Source organism: Neolamprologus multifasciatus, chromosome 17 (assembly GCF_963576455.1).
Source record: "Neolamprologus multifasciatus chromosome 17, fNeoMul1.2, whole genome shotgun sequence".
NCBI classification, from domain to species: domain Eukaryota; kingdom Metazoa; phylum Chordata; class Actinopteri; order Cichliformes; family Cichlidae; genus Neolamprologus; species Neolamprologus multifasciatus.
Genome location: NC_140455.1, coordinates 29,923,543 through 29,945,773, shown reverse-complemented (window position 1 = coordinate 29,945,773; position 22,231 = coordinate 29,923,543).

The window sequence follows — 22,231 nt, the reverse complement described above, 5'->3', positions numbered from 1 at the left end:
TGTCCTTCGTTGTCGCTTTCAAAACCAAAGAAATCCTCTGAAGGGCCGTGGCGGTGTACTCCTCTCCATTACACAGCAGTCCAGCCCTTCGAAATCCGTTGGTGATTGTGGATGTTTTCACACTGTCAGAATCCACTGGCAAACTTGGGCAAAACTTGCTTTTCACATGCGACCAGTTTTGGTGAATGATTTATCGCCGCTTGTCTGAACGCGTAGTGCTACTTTGAACGCACGATTCACACTGATGTCAAGTGGCTGCAGGTGCTTCGTTGTGCCTCCAGGAATCACAGCTGGAATCGAGTTTGTGCTCTTAATGGCTGCTTTCACAGAATCTGTGATACGGGCCCTCATGCTGTCCAAAACAAGCAACGCTTTTTCTTTTTTTTTTTGGCGAAAGAATCCTCCAGGTCGCTTCCCATAGCACTCCTGCAGCCACTCCTTCATTACGCTTTCCATCATCCACCCTTTCTTGTTGACTTTAACAGAGATGCCGCTCAGGATCTCTTCTCTTGGCATAGTCATCTGCAGTGTTGGGTAAGTTACTTTAAAATAGTAACTTAGTTACATTACTAGTTACTTCTATCAAAAGTAACTCAGTTACTTCAAGTTACTCGTTACTTTCAAAGTAACTAGTTACTAGGGAAAGTAACTTTGGTTTTACTCAGAATTCTCTTGTTAATGTGTTGCTTCCATAACTTTGCCAGTCTTCTAGCTTGCTTACTTGCCACAAGTGCACTGTGCCACCTACCAATAGAAAGGAAAAGATAATGTGCATATTTCCACGAGAGAAATCCCACGCCTGGACCGTCATTGACTGCTGCCATGATTCTAGCCTACGTCACAGCGTCATGTGCGCCTTTTACATCCAACACAAAAAACTGCAGTCGTGGTGCTTTGATTGTACTCAGAACTCGGAAATTCTGCCTTCTGAATAGGAAGATGTAGGTAACACCAGACTGCAGATGAGCTGCATACAGGGCTGGACGGGGACAAAAAATCGGCCCGGGCATTTTGACTAGAGACCGGCCATTATAGGAAAAATCATAAAGCCTTTGAATGAAAACAAACGCTGTTGTGACAGTGATGTTCACTGTTTTGATGGTATATATGCACCAATCTATCAATCGTTTGTTGTAAGATTCAGATAATTATTTTTTAAAAGCTAGACATTTTAAATGAGAATAAGAAAGAAAAGTATTTCTTTGTGCCCCCCTCTCCCTGTTAATGCCCCACCTGGCGCCCCTGGCAAAACTTTGCTAGATCCGCACCTGCACAGTTACCAGCTGTCAGCTACCTAAAAAGGATCCTGGGGTTATCGGTCTCTCAGAAACAGTTCATAACTTTTTTACCTTTTAGGTGACATTCATCTCCTGGTTTCATGTTTCCCTCTCACCAGATAAACAAACCGACATCATGACCAGCAGCTTTTTTGCAGCTGTGGCTCCAGCAAACATCAGCTGATACTAGAAATTAATATTAAATAAATTCTAACAACAGCTGATCAAGCTTAAACGTGCTGCTGTTGTTTAACGCGACATCGGCTGGTTTCCTCTTTCTGGCGCAAAGTGGGCGATAAACAAACAAGAGAGCCGATCACCTGATCATTGATCAGTTTTCATGATTGAAGTAGAAACGGGAGAGGGAGGGGGGAGAAAGAGAGAAGAAGAGACAGCTGTGCAGCAAAGACACAGAATAACTCCAGCTTTGTGCCTTTTTCAATGTAGCCGAATTACGGGACAAACTGTTCCTTTTCACCTCAATAAGAAACGCGTAATATTTTCTCTGAATACCAGACGGGACGGTTGGCAACTCTAATAACTTATGAACAAAATAAAGCTCAACATCATTAACTTCATAGCACCCACGCAGCTGTATAGAAACTCCGTCATGCTAGCTAGTACGCAGTACGGAAAAAGTCAGAATAACGAAAATAAACTCCACCTAAACTTGGTTTATATCTGACCCAGATAGACTGCAGGTCATAACTTCTTACCTGAAGTTCAGTTCACACTTGGACCGGCGGCCGCCTTGGGTCTCTTTTCCTTCTCTTCCACCTGCTGGCCTCCAACACTTGCTAATGTTATTGAATCTGTGGAAGCTCCGTGATAGCCACCACACGAAGTAACGAGTAACGACCGTATCTAAATCCCAGTAACGACTAACGCGTTCCTGATTTTGGCATAATAACTAGTTACCGTGCTCGTTACCACAATAATAACGTAGTTACTGTAACGCATTACTTAATAACGCGTTAGTCCCAACACTGGTCATCTGCTTAAAAATCACCATATGCGGAAGTTTAAACCCTGACGCTGTGCAGCCCAACACACAAGTGAAATTCGTTCTCTCATGGCCAGTGGTTCTCACCGTGATGGTTGATTCACCTTGCTTATTAACAGTCCTAGTGAGGGGCAAGTCAAATGTCAACGGCACTTCATCCATGTTTATGATCTCGTCCGGTCCGATGGAATATTCATTTATCTTTCTTGTGTGAATTTGCGGAAATTTGTTATTTTCTCTGCGTAGTCGGGAGGGAGTTGCTGACACACAGTTGTCCGCGCTCTGATGGACAGTCCTTTTCGTTTCATAAATCTGTGACACCAGGATGGCCCACCTCTGAAATTTTCTATCTTCATTTCGTTGGCGACTGTTTTGGCTTTCAGTCGGATCTACACAGTTGAAACACCTCACCCGTTTGCTCTCTGTGTGTTCACCCAGTCTTCAATACAGTCTTCAAGTTTGGGCCATCTTCTCTTATTTCCTCTGAAAGCTTTTTTTGCCTTTTTGGACTGAGCCAGTTTGGCACGCTGGCGTCTCCAACGTCTCACCATTGATTCGTTTATACCAAGGGTATGTGCAACAGCTCTATTTCCCTTGAGAGAGCCAAATCGACTGCCTTTAATTTGAAAGCTGCATCATATGCATTTCTTTTGTTTGCCATACTGAGGGTTTGTGAATGAAAGCTTCCTTTGCTCATGTAATACTCCTCTTGCTCTTGCTAATCGAGTTTGTTTTTCACGCTACTTCGTACGGCACTACGTTGCCTGGCGTACAGACATGTGACCAACATACCACTCTTGTACCCCGATACTGTGTGTCTGATCACATGCCCTTCCGCCAGGCAACGTAGTGCCGTACAACAGTGGAACAACCAAAACAAATCCTCTTACGATATCACAAAAATCATGGACAAGGCATAGAAAAGCCGCACCTGACTAAAAGCCTCAGGGTTCAAAGCTTGTGCAAAAAGTAGCGGCTTATAGCACGAAAATTACGGTACGGTAAGTACTTTAGGGCTCAGTCAAACAGGGGTTTTGGGGACTCCCTGGCAACCTGTAGCTAAGGGAATGTGTTTTCCTCATGCAGTCTGGCTGTGGGTTGTTGGCTATCAACAGGTGAAATCAACCACTAAGCAGGTACTCCACTAAAAAACCTCCTCATGATTCCTTTGGTCACTAGCAGATTGCCGTAGTAGCCCTAGTTCTGCAAACTCTTGCCCCTTGCTGATCAGTAGTAAAACTGTGTAAAAAAGTACAACATGAACTGGAAATATTGGGTGACACTTTCCAAACAATTTCACTTTGCACCTGCCAGCAGATCCCAGCAACGACTTCCTAAGCAGTCACAGAATACCGGTGGTTGAGGACTCTTTCCTTATAGACCTGTGATTGAGGACTTTTAGCAATAGATTTCACAGACAGCCAAACCAATTTTACACTGCGATCAGCACTCACTCATCAACCAGTGAGAATATACATTTTTCCTTAGCGATGCTTGGTTGCCAGCGAATGGCTGATTGGTCTTTAATCCTGTGTGACTGTGAGCCTTAGTTAAGTTAAATATCTAATCAGCCACATAGCAGTAACTCAGTGCCTTTCGGCATGCATACAGGCTCAAAATGAAAGTTCAAATTAAATATCAGGATGAGATGGAAGATTGAAGAGATGTGGTTGCTGGTGGCAGAAAGACTGGCCAGAGTATTTCAGAAACTGCCATTTTATTTGGATTTTCCATTTCTAACCATCTGTCAGGAACAGGAAACAGACTGAAATTCACAAAGGCTCAACGACATTGGATAACAGAAGACTGGAAAAAAAATGTTGCTTGATTTGATAATTCTCGATTTCTGCTGTGACATTCAGATGGTAGGGTGAGAATTTGGCCTAAACAACAAAAGCATGGCTCCATCCTGCATTATAACAACAGTTTAGGCTGCTGCTGGTGGTGTAATGGTGTGGAGGATGTTTTCCTGGCACAGTTTGGGCCTCTTAGAACCAAATGAGCATTTGTTAAAGACCGCGGCCTATCTGAGTATGGTTGCTGACCATGTCCATCTATTTATGTGTATCCACCTTCTGATGGCTGCTTCCAGTAAAATAATGTGCTATGCCACAAAGCTCAAATCATCTCAAACTCCTTTCTTGAAAATACACAGTGAGTTCACTGTAGTCAAAAACCATCCACAGTCACCAGATCTCAATCCAGTAGAATACCTTTAAGACATGGTAATGTGCAGCCTACAAATCTGCCACTTTGATAAATGAACTGTTTGCATTCAACTACAAACAAAATAAGAGTGTTAACAGAGCTGTTTCTTGCCAGTTTCTTCACCTACAGTACCAGATTGTCTGAGTCCCCATAAGTCGAATATGTGGGTGTTGGAGGTTTGATACCAGTCCATTTTGTGGTGTGAATGCCTCAGGGGGAACCAGCTTTCCATCAGCCTGTGGCAGAAGTGCCAGACAGAAAGGTGTGAGAAGATCTATTTGTCCATATTCCAGTCTGTCACTAAAAAATGCCCTTTATTTTACAGCAAAAGAGGCAACAAACCCATTCAGCTGTTGCTGAAATATTACTTAACAGATTTGTCCCAGATGAAGTCTTAAATTGGCGTTCACGGCATTAATTCATCATATTAATTATTTTTCTTCCAAATTACAAACAAGTACATCAGTTCACCATGGCTGCCATCCGTAGCACCAACAACAAGATCATTTACATAAGAAATGTTCCTGCATCGGTATTTTTCCAGCCATAACCTTATGCAATCTTCTAAACGATAATCTCAAGTGTGGCATTATCGGACATTGTTTTACTCTGAATAGCATGTCAAATGTAACCACTAATGACTGGAGAGTTGTTATTAAAGTAAAGTCTTGACCTTGCTGTCAGATGACAACTTGACAGATAAAAATTAATGGGAAAGGATTTTCCCAAATCCCCTTTGAACAGTGCTGTAATCTGCCGGTGAAATAGCAGACACAATGAATTTTAATTGATCTTATGGTAAATGTCGAGAATCATTTATGGGTGTTTTATTGTGGTTGGTTTCAAAAAGAAACTGGCATAGAATTTCTCTTTTTTCTGCTACTATAGGATGAGGGAGAAAATGGAGGTAAACAGCAGTTTTAAGAAATTAAAGCAAGGCTAGACCCAAGTAGGGATGTTTCAGACAAGGTAAAGGCCTATCATTTTGCTTACACACAGTTGGCGTGACAGCATACATCAAGAGAGGCGACTGAAAAATATATATGTGATTCACTGCATTAGAATTTCTTTTAAATTTTAACATGCCATTCCATAACTCTATTCTATAACCTGTTAACATAAACATCCCAAACATGTAGAGCAGAAATGGAAGACTCTTAACAATGCATAACAAGATGTTACAGAGTCCAAATTTAAATCTGTATATTAGAAGTAGTGATGTAAGATGCTTTCTTGCAACTTACCTCCTCCCATCTCTGCCACAACCAAGTCATTCAGTGCTCCATCCAAGCCTACATCCTATCATAGGATATGATCATAGGATCATATCAACATCACCAGTGTCTACACTCCAGGGTTGGTCCCGGCGTAATTCCTGTCACTGCTAAGGCTGTAAATAAAAAAATATAAACTGTATTTGTTTTAACCTTGTGACCATAATACATCTGCTAATTTTCTGAATTAATAAGCAAATACGTTGTACTATGTTCTGCTGGGTGGATTTATTGAACTGAAATTTCTACTCTGCCATCAGCGAAACAAGCAGATGTGCAATGAAAACCTTGCAAATAACTGACATTGTGTATGTGTTCATTTATGTTCATATTTATTATACAAATGCATTCCTGAGCGGCTTTTTAATTCCATTTAATGCCATTGGTATTGTTAATAGTATTTGTTGTGAAATAGTGCATGCTTCATGTATTTTTTGGTTGTAATTATCCTTTTTTCATTCCTGGCTTTCACGGGAATTGCAGTAAACCGTGTTTTTGAATTTGACAGAAGATAATGCTAAAAAAAAAAAGGAAGTGTGAGAGACATTACAAGCTATCATCTTTCCCACAGTGGAATGCAAGCATGTTCACTCTGCGTTACTATAGCAACAGCACCCCATTAGGTGGCGGGAGAGTGAACGAGTGAATGGGCAGACATGCGGACAGAAAAAGAGCGAAAAGAGGGAGGGGGTATAGAAAAGAAGGGGATGGGGAGATGAAAGATGAAACCACATGCAGGTGGGCAAAGTTGAAGATGAAGGTAGTGTTGCCACTGAAGGGACTGAAAGAGGGGGGGGGGGGGATGATAAAGAGGAGGAAATAACGGTGGGAAGTAGGAGGCAGTGTGAGCATAAGGTGGGGAGAGAGGAGGGTAAAGGCAAGAGATGTGGTTGACAAAGTGGCAAGAAAAAGACCTGTGAGAGGAGATCTGGTTGCTCACTGTTTGGAAGCTTCCAGTGTTGATATCTCAGCCGATTTAGCCAATTTCTTCTCTTTGTACCCCACCTGCTGTTTCACTAACACTTTGTAAAGTGCTTTGTAGGCTGCTAAGGAAAAAAGCGTTTTTATCAGAGCAGTCCATTTACCACTTGACTTCTTCTTGTCTCCACTTTATTTGAATTACTTCTGTTTTTGCTCACTTTACCGTCTTGCTTGAGTATAGAACCCGGCTTCATGCTGGCATTCACAAAATCAATTAAAAGAAAAAGCATACTCCCACTCAAATTTTCTACCAGCAAACACAGCATGCTCCTAATGGGCATAATATGGATTTATTTTTTTTTTTATTATTTTTTATTTGGTCACACTAGGATAAGTGGCAGTTTTTTTTCTCTTCGACTTAACTAAACTTTGTGACTGTGGGAATTTGTAATGGACATACAGGTGTGGACTTTTTTATGTAACTGATCTTTCTATCTTATTATTATTTCGTTGACAGAAAATGGTAATTTTCTGCATAATTTGTGTGAGTATCCCATATTTACAGATATCAGTGTTTATTTGTTAAATTTTCCTATCATATCATTAATTAATATAGCAAATTGTTTACAAAAGATAATACACAAAATCTCTGTCTGAGTGTTTCTTTCTTTCTTTCTTTGGCCACCGACTCCTCCTAAACAATCCGGACTTGAGGAACCTAACTTGGCACACCCTGAAGGTTCCCACCTATATCAGATTTTTTGACATGATCACGTTGACTAGCAACTTCTTACTAAATGGTTGAAATGAAATTTTTTAGCATTTATGCACCTTTAATACTGTAGTATAAATACTATAATAATTTAAGACAACTAAAGAGATGTGAAAACAGACAGTTGTGTGTGTGTGTGTGTGCGTGTGTGTGTGTGTGTGTGTGTGTGTAACAAAATCATTATTAGCTCTTTTCTTTATTGATTAAGACCTGTTAGCATTTTTGGGTGTTTTTTAATACTTTCATATCAGGTGGTGTTTCCTAAATTAAGTTGTTGACATCCAGTGTGTATGGGTGTCCACCAGCAGAAACTTAAATAGGTTACTATGGTAGCAGAACAACTGGGTGTCATCTGCATAAAATCATTGAAGCATATCATATAAGTTATATTCTACATTTAAAACAATGTCACTACATGTTTATTTTAACCTCCTGTAAAGCCCAGGATTGAATATCCTCTGTGCCGTTCGCCTCCATTGTTGTCCAAGCCATTAACACCACATCAGTGAGTTGCACCATGACTCCAAATTATGGGCAATGTGTTTTAGTTTACATGTTATCCTGCTAGTATAAATGCTCAATTTGGATAAATCTTTAAAGAAACCATGGGAAATTGTGAAAAAATCATATTCTCAATTTGTTTTAAACTCATTTTCAGCTTGGGGTGCCTAAAAATATTAAGAATCTCAGGATGCCTTTCATTGTATTTTTGTGACTTTTGGACAATTGAAAAATATGAATGTGTCTTTGAATGGTAAAATGCAAACGACAGCAGGCAATGTCTCTGTCACTTGCATTTTGTGCAAGCCCCCTCCATTATCGCTCATCTTTTTTTTTCCTGTTCTTTCATTTACACTTTACTCTCGTCTTCTCCTGTCCATGTGTGCAACTGGCGCTGTGTTATTAATACACACTGCCTGGGAGGCACTGGAATAATCAAAAGACTGGCACAAAAAGGACAGGGGTGGGAAGAATAAAAAGGAAAGTGGAGACCAGAGAGTGAATGTAGGATGAGAAAGTGGAGATAAAGATGGCAAGAGCTGGAAGTGCATGAGTAGATAGGTAGAGAGAAAAAAGGAGGGAGACAACAGATTGAAAGAGAGCTGAGTGAAAATAGATAATTGGAGTGAGGATAGGACAGGATGAGCAGGGCTCATGGAAAGCAAAGAGTAAAAGCTGAGAGGAGTGTGGTGGAACGAAGAGGCTATGACAGCGGAGTCATTCACGATGGCTGTAGAGCAGAAATGGCTATTCAGATCACTCTGCCAAACTCTGTGCCAATTTGCATGCCTCTATGCCACCTACAGGCTGCACAGAGGGGATGAGAAGATGAGCAGTAGAAAGTAGAGAGCAACAGGGGGAGTAAGGAAGAGCTACTGCAATGCAAGAATGGGTGAAAATGATAGGAGAGGTGAGGTGGGAGGAAAGGATGAAAGGAAAAACCCAGAGCTATACTGAGGGTTCTAGATCTTACAGCAAATAATATTTTGTGTTCTTCTATACGTCGTACAGGTACAGTAGATTTGAAGTTTATATGGAGGAAAATCCAGCTCTCACCTGCATTTCCTCCACTTCACGTGAGTCTGTCTTCTGATCTACATGCAGTCCCAACAGAATAGTCATCCTTTATACCATCAAGTCATATTGATTCCCCTTCAGCTTCCTCTCATTTATCTTAACTGCCACACATTTTTTAGAGAGAAACACACCAAAAACCTGCGCTTACACTGTATTATTTTTGATAGTGCTCACACCCTCATTTTCGAGCCAAAAATTTGTAACAGATGGTAACAGATTTGCGATTTATCACAGTTATAACTGCCACATTCTTCCAAACAGATTGCATGTAATTCCCAGCTTGACAATTTTCAATGGAAAACTGACAGCAAACTGATTCTGTCTTATTGGTGTTTTATTCCTGTTTTAGCACCGTCTGAACACATGAAAGAGAGTCTGAAAACAGCAACTAGGAAGTGATTTCAAACCTGTTTGCTGTCTTTAAGTGACCATTTCAAAAGTAGGGAGATCCCAAGCCGATTGCACTCGGTAGCAGATATTTTGGTCATGCAGAGTTCTTCGTCAACTGTTTTGCCTAGTGTGACTGTAGCCTCAGCCAGCTGGGAGCCAGTCTCTTGAACGTGTCCTATTCAGATGCCACATCACATGACTCATTTTGACAGTGAAGAACAGTGGCTAAGGGACAATTTGGCCCTTGTAGAGTCTCCCAAAGCAAGTTGGTCCTGGCTGAAATCCAGGCCAAGTGCATTTGCAGTGATCCCTATGATTACTGGTATCCAGTTACTTCAGCTCTGATGAAACAGGCCTCATGGATGGGCCATTACTCATGGGGCCTGCCTAGACTCTGTCCCCGGCAAATAATCATATTGGCTGACTGGGCAGTAGTCAATGGCTGATGGCTCAGTGGTCCAATTCCTAGCTACTATAGCTGCCTTTGAGGACATAGTCACATGTAAGTTCTCCAAACTGTAAAAACAAACAAACACAAATTACAATAACTTTAAAGATAGTATTTTTTTTTCTGATCTGACAGCACTAAGGGTAAGACAACATGCTGTAATTCATCTACGTCTTCAGTTGTGGGTAAGTTGACAAAAACAACTTGAGGGAAGGAGGTTTGTAAATACTACCATGTATGATGAGGACTAACTGTAACGTGATAATGCAAACTAACTGTGAAATGAAAAAAACAAACTTTCTGCCTTCCAGTCTTGTCAAAACTAGAGTGAGAACCACACATACAGCGCTGTTTTTTCTTTGACGAGCCACCCCGCCAACAGATGTCATTGCATGAAGTCATCACAAACAAGATGCCATGCATGCAAAAAGGGACATATCTCCTCATTTAGTGTCTTTTCTTATGTGATTGTCAACATCTGTGCGTAACAATGTGATTTTGCACGTTGTCTCTTGAAGTATGACAAGTGGCTGGGAAATTATGGTGAGGGTTTGATAATTAGATGAAGGGCTCCTTCTCTCTCCCTCAGTCTACGTTTCATTTATTCCCTCTGTCTCAGGCGCGTAACATGACTATCTCTGTATGCTAGCTGCCTGTGTCTCCTCTCTGTCGTTACCCTCTGGCTCCCTCTCATTTTGACAAACTAGGGCATGAAAATAAGCCTCCACACTGCCAGGATAATGCTAAATACAGGGCATCTTTTCTTTGGCTGTGCCTCTTTAATCAACCTCCTCTTATCTCTGCCTTGCATCCCTTGTTTCTCTCTTTTCAGAACGTGATGGAGGAGAAATCTGCACACCGCCAACATCTTTCCCTCTCAACGCTCGTCCTCCTCCGTCCTCACTCGCTTGTTCATTTGTCCGCCGTATTGTTTCTCACTCTCCCTCTCAATCTCTGACATTCATCCTGCCACCTTGACTGTACTGCGCTGTACCGTATCTCTTTTCCTGTCTCATTTTCTCATTCTTTCCTTGCTTTGTCTGTTTCGCCCCTTGCCAGTCTTCTTCTCGGCTCAATGTCTTGATTCTTCTCTCCTTCTCATCCCTGTTTGTCCTCCATTTCTTTTGCATTCCTGTCCATTTTTGCAATACTTTCTCTTCTGCCTCTTTTTCTTACCTCTTGTCAGGTTGCTGTCACCAAATGCAGGGGAATGCACAAGGCAGCGAGGCTGAATTTGCACAAGCTTTAGCCAGCTCTACAACTGAAAGGAAGAAAGTGAAGTAAATTTTTGTTGTCCACACCACATGAAGCGGAAGACTCCAAATTAAGGAAGGTGATAGCACTAGCCGCACTCCACGCTGTGCAAGCATGGTTTCAAAGTGCATGAATGGATGTGCACATATCAAGGTTTCCCTGAATAAACGGTTAATTTGCAGTCAGTTAACAAGGAAGAAATTGAAGTTTGCTCTGTCAAAACTTTCCAGAGAAAAAGTGCATGACGCCACAGAATGAAAGAAGAGCTAGACATGACAGACCATAACACTACCCTCCCTTTGTTGCATATTATTGCCCATTTTTTTCTGCTTCCCAATTCTTAGTTTCTTGTATTTCCAGAAAGGTTTTTCTTATTATGTGGTATTTAGATATTCTCTAATAATCTCCACTGAATGGGTATAGTCCAGAACCCTGTTGACCCCAGCATGCCAGCTTAGCATGAATTAAGATTGCTTTGGATTGCAGAGCCATGCTTCTTGCTTTTATCTCTGTAGTCTCATCCTCTGTCTGTTGCTCAGCAGCTTCTCTTTGTTACTTTGTTATGCTCTCGTTTTTGGCTTTCTAAGCTCCCTTTCTTTTTCTTTTTTTTTTTACCCTTTCTCCTCATTTCTTTCCATTTATACAATAACAATGATTTTTTCCCCCTTCTCATCATAGTACTAAAAATCACATCGATCATTCACACACATTCAAACAGCGCTTATTTAAATAGGGTTTCAGCCTCCCCTGATGTTGACCTTTCTGTCTTTCACTATTATCTGTGTTTTTTCTCTCCTATTTGGCCTGTGTTTTATAATATATATATATATATATATATATATATATATATATATATATATATATATATATATATTGTAATAGGTACTTAAGGATAAAATACACAGCTGCTGAATTTGCCCAAAGATCCTGGCACCCGGCCAAGCTCCTTACTTTTTCCCATGATCCTCACAAAGAGATCTGTGAGAAGCAAACGAAAACCAAATCAAATACATTGTGATTGTCTTTGTTCTGGAAGGCCTTCATTTAAAGTGTCTCAAACACCATTATTTACAAAATGACTTACTTCCATCCTCTGTTTATCTTGCTATTATCATTTTAACAAATGAGGTCAAGTTGAAGACAATCACATTGACGTTCACAAACAACCGTTTCTTTGTGAGCTCTTTGTTACCATTAAAGAAGATAATTAATGCTTTCAAAATGCAATGAATGCAGTATGACTTCCTGTCAGTCATTGGACTATATTTTTTTAATTCAGTTTTTTCCTCATGGAGTGACGATGTAAGCTAACGTACCACAGAACTGTAAATGTCCCTTTCCATGATGTCAATACATGTCACTTATGAAGTGAAACTTTATGCTGTACATTTGCAGAGAGCCAGCAGCTCTGTTATTCCAGCTGTTTCCACAACAGCACATACTGAGCTGTGAGTCTCCAAGTTTTATGACATCCTCTTTCTTTTTCCTCCTTGCTTTTTCATTATTCCCTCTCCTTCTCAGTCAGTAGGCTACACAATACCTTTTGTATTCAGAAGCGTCTCTTACTGCTTGAGTTGAGCACCCTAAGCCTCTAAACTGATCACTAGGATAATATCAATGAAAAGAGAGGAAGGTTAAGGCAGATAGCATTTTTAACTGTCTGTTATGTCTGTTATGCTCTGATGTATTTCTTACTGTCTGGTAAGCTACTAGTGCAGGGAAATCCATCAGAAGTGCGTATAAGTACCAAAATGGTACATGAAGTATTTCATGATTATATTTTTGATTAAGTCCATTAGCCATCTGCAAACTCAAGATTATAATCATGAATATGGCAGAAAATATATACATTTTTTATTTCAAATAAAGTCAACTAGACTTCCATTTTTTAGGAATGCTCTTACTGTCAAATCACACACATACAACCATGTAGATGTCGACATTTGAAAATGTCTAATTTACTAACGGGGTGTATGGCATAGTATGCAAGCAATAAAATTCAGTCACATCTCCTGGACTTCTTAAAATCCTCACTGGTTACCCAATTTTTGACCCTGACGTTCAAAGGGAGAAAATCCCGTGGGGCCTGGGGCACCTCCCGCACTGCGAATAACGGAGGGTCTAACCAGCGATCCCAATTGCACTCATCCTCATGAATGAACTTACGGATCATGGACTTTAAGGTTTTATTCAGCCGCTCCACCAACCCGTCAGTTTGAGGGTGGTAGACTCTGGTCCGAATAGCCTTAACGCCCAACAACCCATACAGCTCCCTCAGTGTGCGAGACATGAACAACGTGCCCTGGACGGTCAGTATTTCTTTCGGAATACCGACACGGGAGATGACCTGAAACAGTGCCTGCGCCACACTCTTCGCGAAAATGGTGCGCAGTGGCACTGCTTCCGGGTATCGTGTCGCACAATCCACTAGGACTAATACGAAGCGATAACTCCGGTTAAATGGTCCATATCGATGTAGTCAAACGGGACCTCCATGAGTGGTAACAGGCGCAAAGGCGCCTTACGGATGGCTGGCTGGCTAACCAGGTAAAACTCTGGACACGATGAGCACCAGCAGCGCACGTCGGCCCAGATGCCTAGCCAATAGAATTGGGCCATTATCCGTTCCAGTTTTTTTCAGATCCCATGTGGCCGGCCATGGGGTTACAATGAGCCACCTGAAAAATAATTTTCCGGCGGCTTTGCGGTACCAACAACTGGGTACCAATTTCATTAGTGCGATTGTTGCAGCACACTCGGTACAGCCTATTGTTTCTCAATTGGAAGTGTGGGTAAGTCCGCGCAGCCTCAGGGTGCACCCATTGACCATCAATTTCTATCACTTGGTCATAGGTTGAGCATAGGGTGTTTTTGTGCCCAATTTGTGCCCAAGATCAGGGGATGCCACAGGCGTGGGCTAACCACTGCCTTCACTCTATGCTTTTTGCCCTTAAATTTCAACACCAGCGACACCACAGGATATCAGTGAATGTCACTGTGCACACATTTAACCTCCACCCATTCAGCTTCTAACAACGCCAGCTTCTCCTCCCCCTCCCTAATCCGGTGTAATGTCACTGCCAGTGGGGGGGATGCACCGGCGCGGCTGCATTGCCCAGCAGCTGCCCCAGAGCCGCGGTCTGCTGCTCCGACTTCTGGTGTAACATCGCCAACTGCTGGTCCTGCGTCTCAACCTGCTGAGCTGCCATCGCTGCCATCACTGCCATTGCTGCCATCAATCACTCTTCCCCATCACACCTGTTCATCCTGCCTCTGCGCCTCCCCGGGAGCTCGCTGCGCCACCCTTTCTCTGCACCCGGCCAGAGACCACACCCACGCCACAATGTTAAATGCCCAAACCTAGTTGTATGCATCATAGTGCTATAGGATTGGTAAACGGTTAGTACTTCAACCTGCACTGCACTGAGCAGCTGCAATTGTCACTGGACAACTGGTGCAACATGTAACTTCATTGTAATTTCATTTCACTTATCTTATTTTTGTTAATGTTTTTAAGTTGTAAGTTTAACTTTCTTTAGCCTCAAGCATTAAAAATCAAGAGTAAAATCTGTCTAATGTATCCAGTGGGTAAAACTACACATTTAGACAGCTGTTTCCTAAGATGGAAATTTATCCAGTGGGTAAAATTGCATGGTTAGACAGCTGTTTCCTAAGATGGAAATGATGGTCAAATTGGAAAAATTTGAACATTCAAGTAGCTAATGGGAACATGCAAATTTAGTGATTATATCTTCAGTGCAGTTTACTGTTTTTACTTCTGTTTTTGCAACAAAAATATCAAAAGGTAAAACTAAGAAATGTTTTAGGTGCAGAAACAGGAAATGCTACTTGGAAAAAAAAATGTCCAGGCAGTTTTAATCATTTAAAATAAAGATTACTAGTGTGGGGGGGCTGGGTCTTAAACCAGACTGTCTGTGATCTGAAACATTTGGTACATTATGAAATAATAAAGCCAACCAAACAGTTAAACAGCAAAAATCCTATGTCAAGCAAAAATAGCAAAAGATTTAGCTTCAAACTGCAGCATCTGGTCTCTTTGGTTTCTATAGTTTTGTAAACATGTTGCCACTATTTTTTTCTCCTTTTAAATTCTGCTTGTGTTAAATTCCAAATTAACTCAATGCATTCCACAGTCCCTGGAAGACCCCAAACTCTAGTCCTCCCACTCTCACTCAGCCCTTTGCCCCGGCTTCGTCACCCCCTTTTTTTCTTCTTTCCATTGTGGTCAAACATTACACTGGCGCTATCAAAGAAGTTCAGCCCAGCCAGTAAAATGTCAGGTCAAGGCTCTCTCTTTCTTTTTTTTCTTTCCTTCACATCTGTCTTCTCCTCCTCCTTTCCTTCGCAACTCTGCCACTCCTTATCAAAAAGAAGGGATTAAATTATGCATTGAGATGACCTGTACTGCAGATGTTCACGGCAAGTCACAGAGTAGCTCAAATGTGCCCCTATGAATGAATGTTTTAAAAGGGTAAATGATCTCAAAAATCCCAGACACCCACTTGCCAGTTATCACGGAGCACGGATAAGTGCAAGGAGCAAGAGACAATTAAACCTGTGAATTTGATTCCTCTGTCTGAGGAACTGAGGCAGATGGGAGTTCAAGAGACTAAGAAAGACTTGGTGATAGTTGTCAGTGGGCAGAGTGAGAGAAAACACACAGTAACAGACTGTTAGGAGAGCAGAAGAAAGACAGATTGACAGGCAGACTCAACAGGCTTCCCTTACACCTGGTATCACTGCAAAATGCAGCTCACATCCAGAGGTGGCTTAGTTGGGTTATATTTTCTTCTAGGAGTTAAGAAAACGTAACATCTGTGAACACTGCTGTTTCAGTCGTATTACTAAATCCAGGTGCTCATATCACTTCCGTTTATGTCTTTTTCCCATACAGCAATCATTCTGTGGTGTTAATACTCACCATACATTCCTGTATATAGTTTCCTTCCATGTGAAATATTACAGACTCTGCAGTCCCAGTTATTTTCTATCTATTTTTGTGAGGGAATATCTAGATTTTTGTATAAATATGACACTAAAACATCATTCAACCTTTTATTACAAATGTGCTAGGAGCAGAAATGAAGACCAAACAAATAAATGGCATGAGAATATTGAACTTGACTGTTGATTTACTGAGAAAATAATTATGCAAAATACATATCAGTACTAGGATTAGCAGTTAATATGAATGTATCACAACATTAGGCTGCCACCGCTCTGTTTGACACATGATATTAATGAAGGAATGCATGATTTCTTGGGAGAAATCGCGGCTAAATAGTTCAATTTTGCTTAATCAGACCAGCAGAATTTGCTTTTAATGTTCTCAGTTGGTCAGATGCTGGTAGAAAAATTCAACTGTCATGTTTTTTTTTCGTTTTTTTTTTCTTTAGTGAGGAATGACTTCTGTCTGCACAGTTTACCATGTTGGCCTGATTGAAGTGCTGCACAGATCATTTTTGAAGGCTTGCTCATCTCCACAAAGGAACTCTAGATCACATTCATTCACAGTATACAGTGCCTTTAGGTGACTGTTGTGATTCCTGCTATGAAATAAATTGAATTCAGCTGAACTGAATTCACTACCACCACTTTGAGACCTTACATGGAGAGCTGTGTGCCTTTACGTCATTATTACCATGTGGTTCACTTAGGCAGAGGTGGACCCCAATCAAGCTGTAGAAGCATCTCAAGGACCATTGATAGAAGCATGCTTGGAGTGTGCAAGTGTAATGACATAGGGTCTGATTAATTACATAAATGGGATATTTTAGCTTTTTACTTTTAATTACCAGAACACTTTTTGTCATTGTTGAGTGTTGTGTATAGAGTTTTAAAGGAGAAAAATGTGACACAACAAAATACAAATGTATCATGTACTTGAAACTGTATCCGAGGGTTCTTTTGCAATCAGGTAGAAGTCAGTTTTGCTGTGGATCCATACTATAAAATGGATCAATCCAAAGGCAGCAGCAGGGTGACTACATTTCTAAATCAGTATGAGCCCCTGTCTGTTTTGAATAATAGGCAAAAAAGGGTCATCTCCTCCTTTTGTCCTCATGTGTCGTGATTAGTACTGAGAAAACAAAAGACCTGAAGACAAAGAAAGTAATTCCTGTTTAGCTGGAGACATGATAAAAGCACAGACAGCATGCATTTCATAACTACTGCATTGTTTGTCTGCTACAGAACAGATTGTTTTGCGTTTACTTAGTTAGTGATTATATCAAGAGTGAAGAGGCCTGATCGACATCTTAGTTACCTGATGCAACAATGCTATGAACAAGTTTGAGCTTATTGTTAAGTTAACATGTAAGTGTTTTGGGAATTTTCGTTACTTGATTTTTTTTTTTAAGCAAACAAATGCCGTCTGTTTGATCATTCACTTTCCTGACAATGTCTTTGAGTGTAAGAGATTCATGTACATTTGCCAAGGTTTATTAGATACTAAAGTTGGCAGTTTCAACTTATTAAAACAAACAAACAAATAAATCAGTTATTTGTTAATTATTAACAAATTAATAATAATTAAAAATTAATAATAATTCAGATTCATCAGAAAACATTTGAAAACTTTTTACTTTAATCCTCTTCAAAACAAAAATTAAAGTTTGGTAATGACGATCATTAACTTTGATCTATCTAGAAATAACTAGAAAATAGCCAAAAAAGCTTCTTGATTTGATTTACGTTTACGTGAATTTCGATTCTAGAGGCAGATTCATTCTCTGTGTTGTTCTCCTTTGAAAGCACCCTGCACCTCCATGTACTGATAAAAATACGTTCCTTTAACTTGACTTATAAATGTGGCGTTAAATTGCCCTTTTTAGTTCTGGAGTGGTATGAATGTGTCATGGGAATTTATGTTATTATTTGATATGTTAATACTTGTTTTGCTGTTAGCAAATGAATAATGCAAAGAACTGAACTGAGGATTGGCACGCACTGCTGTTTTCATTGCTCTATTCATAATGATTGTTCACTGAAGGCTTTTATTTCTCCCTATGAGGCCTTTGGTTTTGGGTTCCTCAGTATAGCCATTAATGCTGCTGTTAGCTGTATTACTAATTCACACAAATGACAAAGAAAATGGTGCAACACAAAGGCTTTAATATTTTACGGAAACTAAATATTTGCGATATTAGTGCATCAGTCTTTCTATTCTATCTCTCGTTGAAAAGAACAAACACAAAAAAACACACTGCATCTTTGTGAAAAACGCAAAGAAATATGTAAAAAAAATAAAATAAAGATGGATGAATTCACAATGTTTCCTTGATTGGTTTGAGCATGACTATTGCTAAGCTCAATTTTTGGCGTCACCGGGCCCTCTGACCATCACCAGTAGGCAACGGGTGAAGTGTCTCGCCCAAGGACACAACGACCGAGACTGTCCAAGCCGGGGCTCGAACCGGCAACCTTCCGATTACAAGGCGAACTCCCAACTCTTGAGCCACGATTGCCCACTAGAATGGCTACGATCGCCCACGATCACCAAACTAGACATATTTTGACCAAGAAAGTAAAACTAGGCTGTTTTCAGCTAATGAGGATAGTTAGCTATTGACCTGTGTAATTCAATGTGATATTACACTATACAGACAAATGTATTGGGTCACCTTGGAGCTTTCTTGACTTCCCATTGTAAATACATAGGCATTAATATGGAGTTGGTCCCCTTGTTCCAGTTATACAGTTATATAGCTTCCACTCTTTTGGGAGTGTCTGTGAAGATTTAGTCCCATTCATTCAGAAGAGCATCAGCTTATGTTGGAGGAGAAGACCTGGCTTACAAACTTCAGTTCATTCTAAAGGTGTCTCATGGGGTTTGAAGTCAGGGCTCTATGTGGATTAGTTAAGTTGTCTCACACCAAACTCTTTAACTACACTGTCCTTATGTTCAGCACTTTGTCTGACACTTGATTTCTTCTAAATATCCTATACAAACAAAGTTGAGTTGGCTTGACTTGGGCTTATCTTTCTTTCTTTGTGCTCCGAAGCAAAGTTGTACCTGAATGGAAAAGGGCCCTCGCCAAAGTTGGAAGCATAGTTGTCCAAAATGTCTTGGTAGAGTGAAGCATTAATACTTCACTTTATTCACTTAATTTTAGCTAAAGTAAACCAGGCCAGCCCCAGAACCTTCAAGCTCAGCACAGCTGGCAGGTAATTCTCTCCTGGAATTCACCAACCCATGCTTTTCAGCACTCATTTGACGCTTGGGATTGTGCTTGGTTATGTAATGCTTACATTCAGCTGCTCAGACATAGAACTGTTTACCACGAAGCTCCTAACTCACAGTTGTTGTACTGATGTTAATGCCATAGAAGGGTTGGATCTCTGTAGTTACTGAGTCAGCAGAGTGTTGGCTACTTATGCACTATGCAGCTCAGCATTTGTTGACTCCACGGTGTAGCTTTTACAGAAAAGTTGATCACTTGATGCCTTAAAGGGTTGTTTACAACTGTACAAGTGAACACTGAAGATAAAATGAGACTCACACAAACCACAAAGAAGACATCAAACAGCCTCACACAGTTTAAATGGATGACTTAGACAGTAATTCCACCACACTTTTTATGACACAATCATAAAAAGAAAATTAGCTAGAGACCAAAATAATTTTTGTATCAAGCTGTAAACATGTTTATTTCAACTTTTGGTGATTGACCTGCTTCTAAAGCCAGTCTCGAGTGGCCATTTGTGGAGCAGCCATTTTGGCACTATGCTGTTCACTTAAATTTTTCACCCCCAGAGGTTTCTGCTTGATCTGCATGCAAATGCAACATACTGATGAAAAGATCAAAGTATGCCACAAATTCTGGACTGTTTTATAACATTGCAATGTGCAAATTAGGGATACTTTACCTATTATGCACCCGTTTAGAGCATTGATGGTGATTACAGTAATTACATTAAAAATTGCACCAATTTTCTGTAAATTATTGTAATAGTAAATATAAAAGCATAACAAAAGACACAAACAAAAAGCACGCACACACAAAGAAGTATTGCATTACATACACAGATACTGACGCTATTTTGTTGATCCTGTAATGAAGAAGGACAACAAAATGCAATCCACCTAAACTGTAACTTTTTATTTAAAACATAAAGAGCTACACTATGTGGACTACTAGGCTCTGTGAATGACCAGTGCAGGACAAGCTTGATGGATGTTTGTCTAATGAGGATGGAATATTGTTGACCTGTGAGCATATTCTGAGCCTCCTGTTTACACTTAACTGTGTACTGTAAATAAACACTTATTAGCACACGTATTTTTAATTAACTGGCTCAAAACAATAATTAGCATATAATTTTTATTAATATGGAAGTAGGTCACTAACGTCAGTCATTAAGTAAATGAAATGCTGACTTGTTTTCTGTTCATTGGTCGGATTGGATGTGACATGATAGATTGAGAAAAAAATAGAGGAAGGAGGTGAGCTGGTTAAATATGCAAATGAACAACTAACACTGTGGAATAAATAAAAACAAGTATTCTCCTGCAGTAAAAAAAAAAAAAAAGCATGTCTCATGATTAAAGTTTATGGTCTTTAGACTAACAACATCTCAAAACTCAAAAGATCTATGGTGTTAAACAGTTGAACTTGAGATAATAATCCATACGTTTGTCTCTACAAGGCTCGACTATTGTAATAGTCTGTTTACCTGTCTAAACAAGAAAGGGCTGGCTCATCTCCAGGTTGTTCAAAACTACTGACTTGCTCAAACAAAGGAGCCCTGTTTTAAAGTCGCTACACCAGCTACCAATCAGATTTAGGTTCCATTTTAAAATTTTAGTTTTAACCTTCAGAGTACAGGGACAGGCCCCTCTGTATACTGCTGCTTTGATTCGTAGACATAACCCTGAGGTCATTGAATCAAAACCTTTTAGTGGTACCCCGCACTTGCTTCAGAGGGGACCGATCTTTCGAAGCTGTTGCAACCAGACTGTGGAATGCACTTCCTCTATTTCTACGGTGTCTGGACTCGGTGGAGACCTTTGAAAAGCCGCAAAAGACATTTTTATTTCAAACGGCTTTAAATCAGATCAGGGTTTTTATGATGTATTTTGACTGTACTATGTTTTGTTACCTTTCTTGTGAAGCATGTCTGTGATAAGTGGTATATAAATAAACTTTTACTTACTTTACTTAATTATGTTAATAATTATTTGAACCAAACGTCAAATTTGGATTTTGCTCTCAAGTCATGCTTCCACTGACTTCCAGTGTAATTTGGGATTCATCAGTTATTTCTCGCTTTTCCTTTCATTCAGAATGGCTTCTGTATAGGAATTTCTTTTACTTATGTATTAATCACATTATTTTATTGTATGATGCCTTGGTTCCACTGGATTTTAACAAGTCTCACACTCATACATTAAGACAAATGGTGGGGGTATAGTAAGGAAGTTGGGGGAAGCAGACAACTCCAAAGGAAGAGTCTTTTGTTTCTTCAAGGACTCTGGGAGGTAGCAAGGGAGTGTGAACCTTAACCCTTTAAGACCTACCATAGAACCAAGTCCGCCAGAGCTTATATTATATTTTTACATGCTGTGGAGCCATTTTTGGGAGCATTTCAAGTTGCTATACATCAATACAACCATTAAAGCCTAAATTTTAATAATATATATGCATTAAGTGCATAGTAATTACATAAATTGCAAAAACGTGCAATAAACTACAAAAAAATTGAAAATCGTTTTTGTTTTTTTAACATATATTTCTAGTTAGAGAAATTTAAGAGGCTTATCCCTCAAAACTGTAAATACAAAAAAGTTGCACAAAATAGTTTCCCACCACAGGAAATTTATTTTGAGTGTCTTCATAGTTTTATTTTTGAAATACACCAATTTTTATACACTGCAGGGAAAACGAAAATAAATATTATAATGCAAATTTGCAAAAAAGCAGCATATGCATCAAAATAAACTATTTCCAGCAGTGCAATATGAGTCCTAAGCATCCCAGAAACGACACAGAAAGTCATAAAGTCAAACATAACTTTTAAAAACACCAGTATAGGTTCATGAGGCCTTGATGGTAAAAAACTACATTTCCGCAAAATGATGTCACT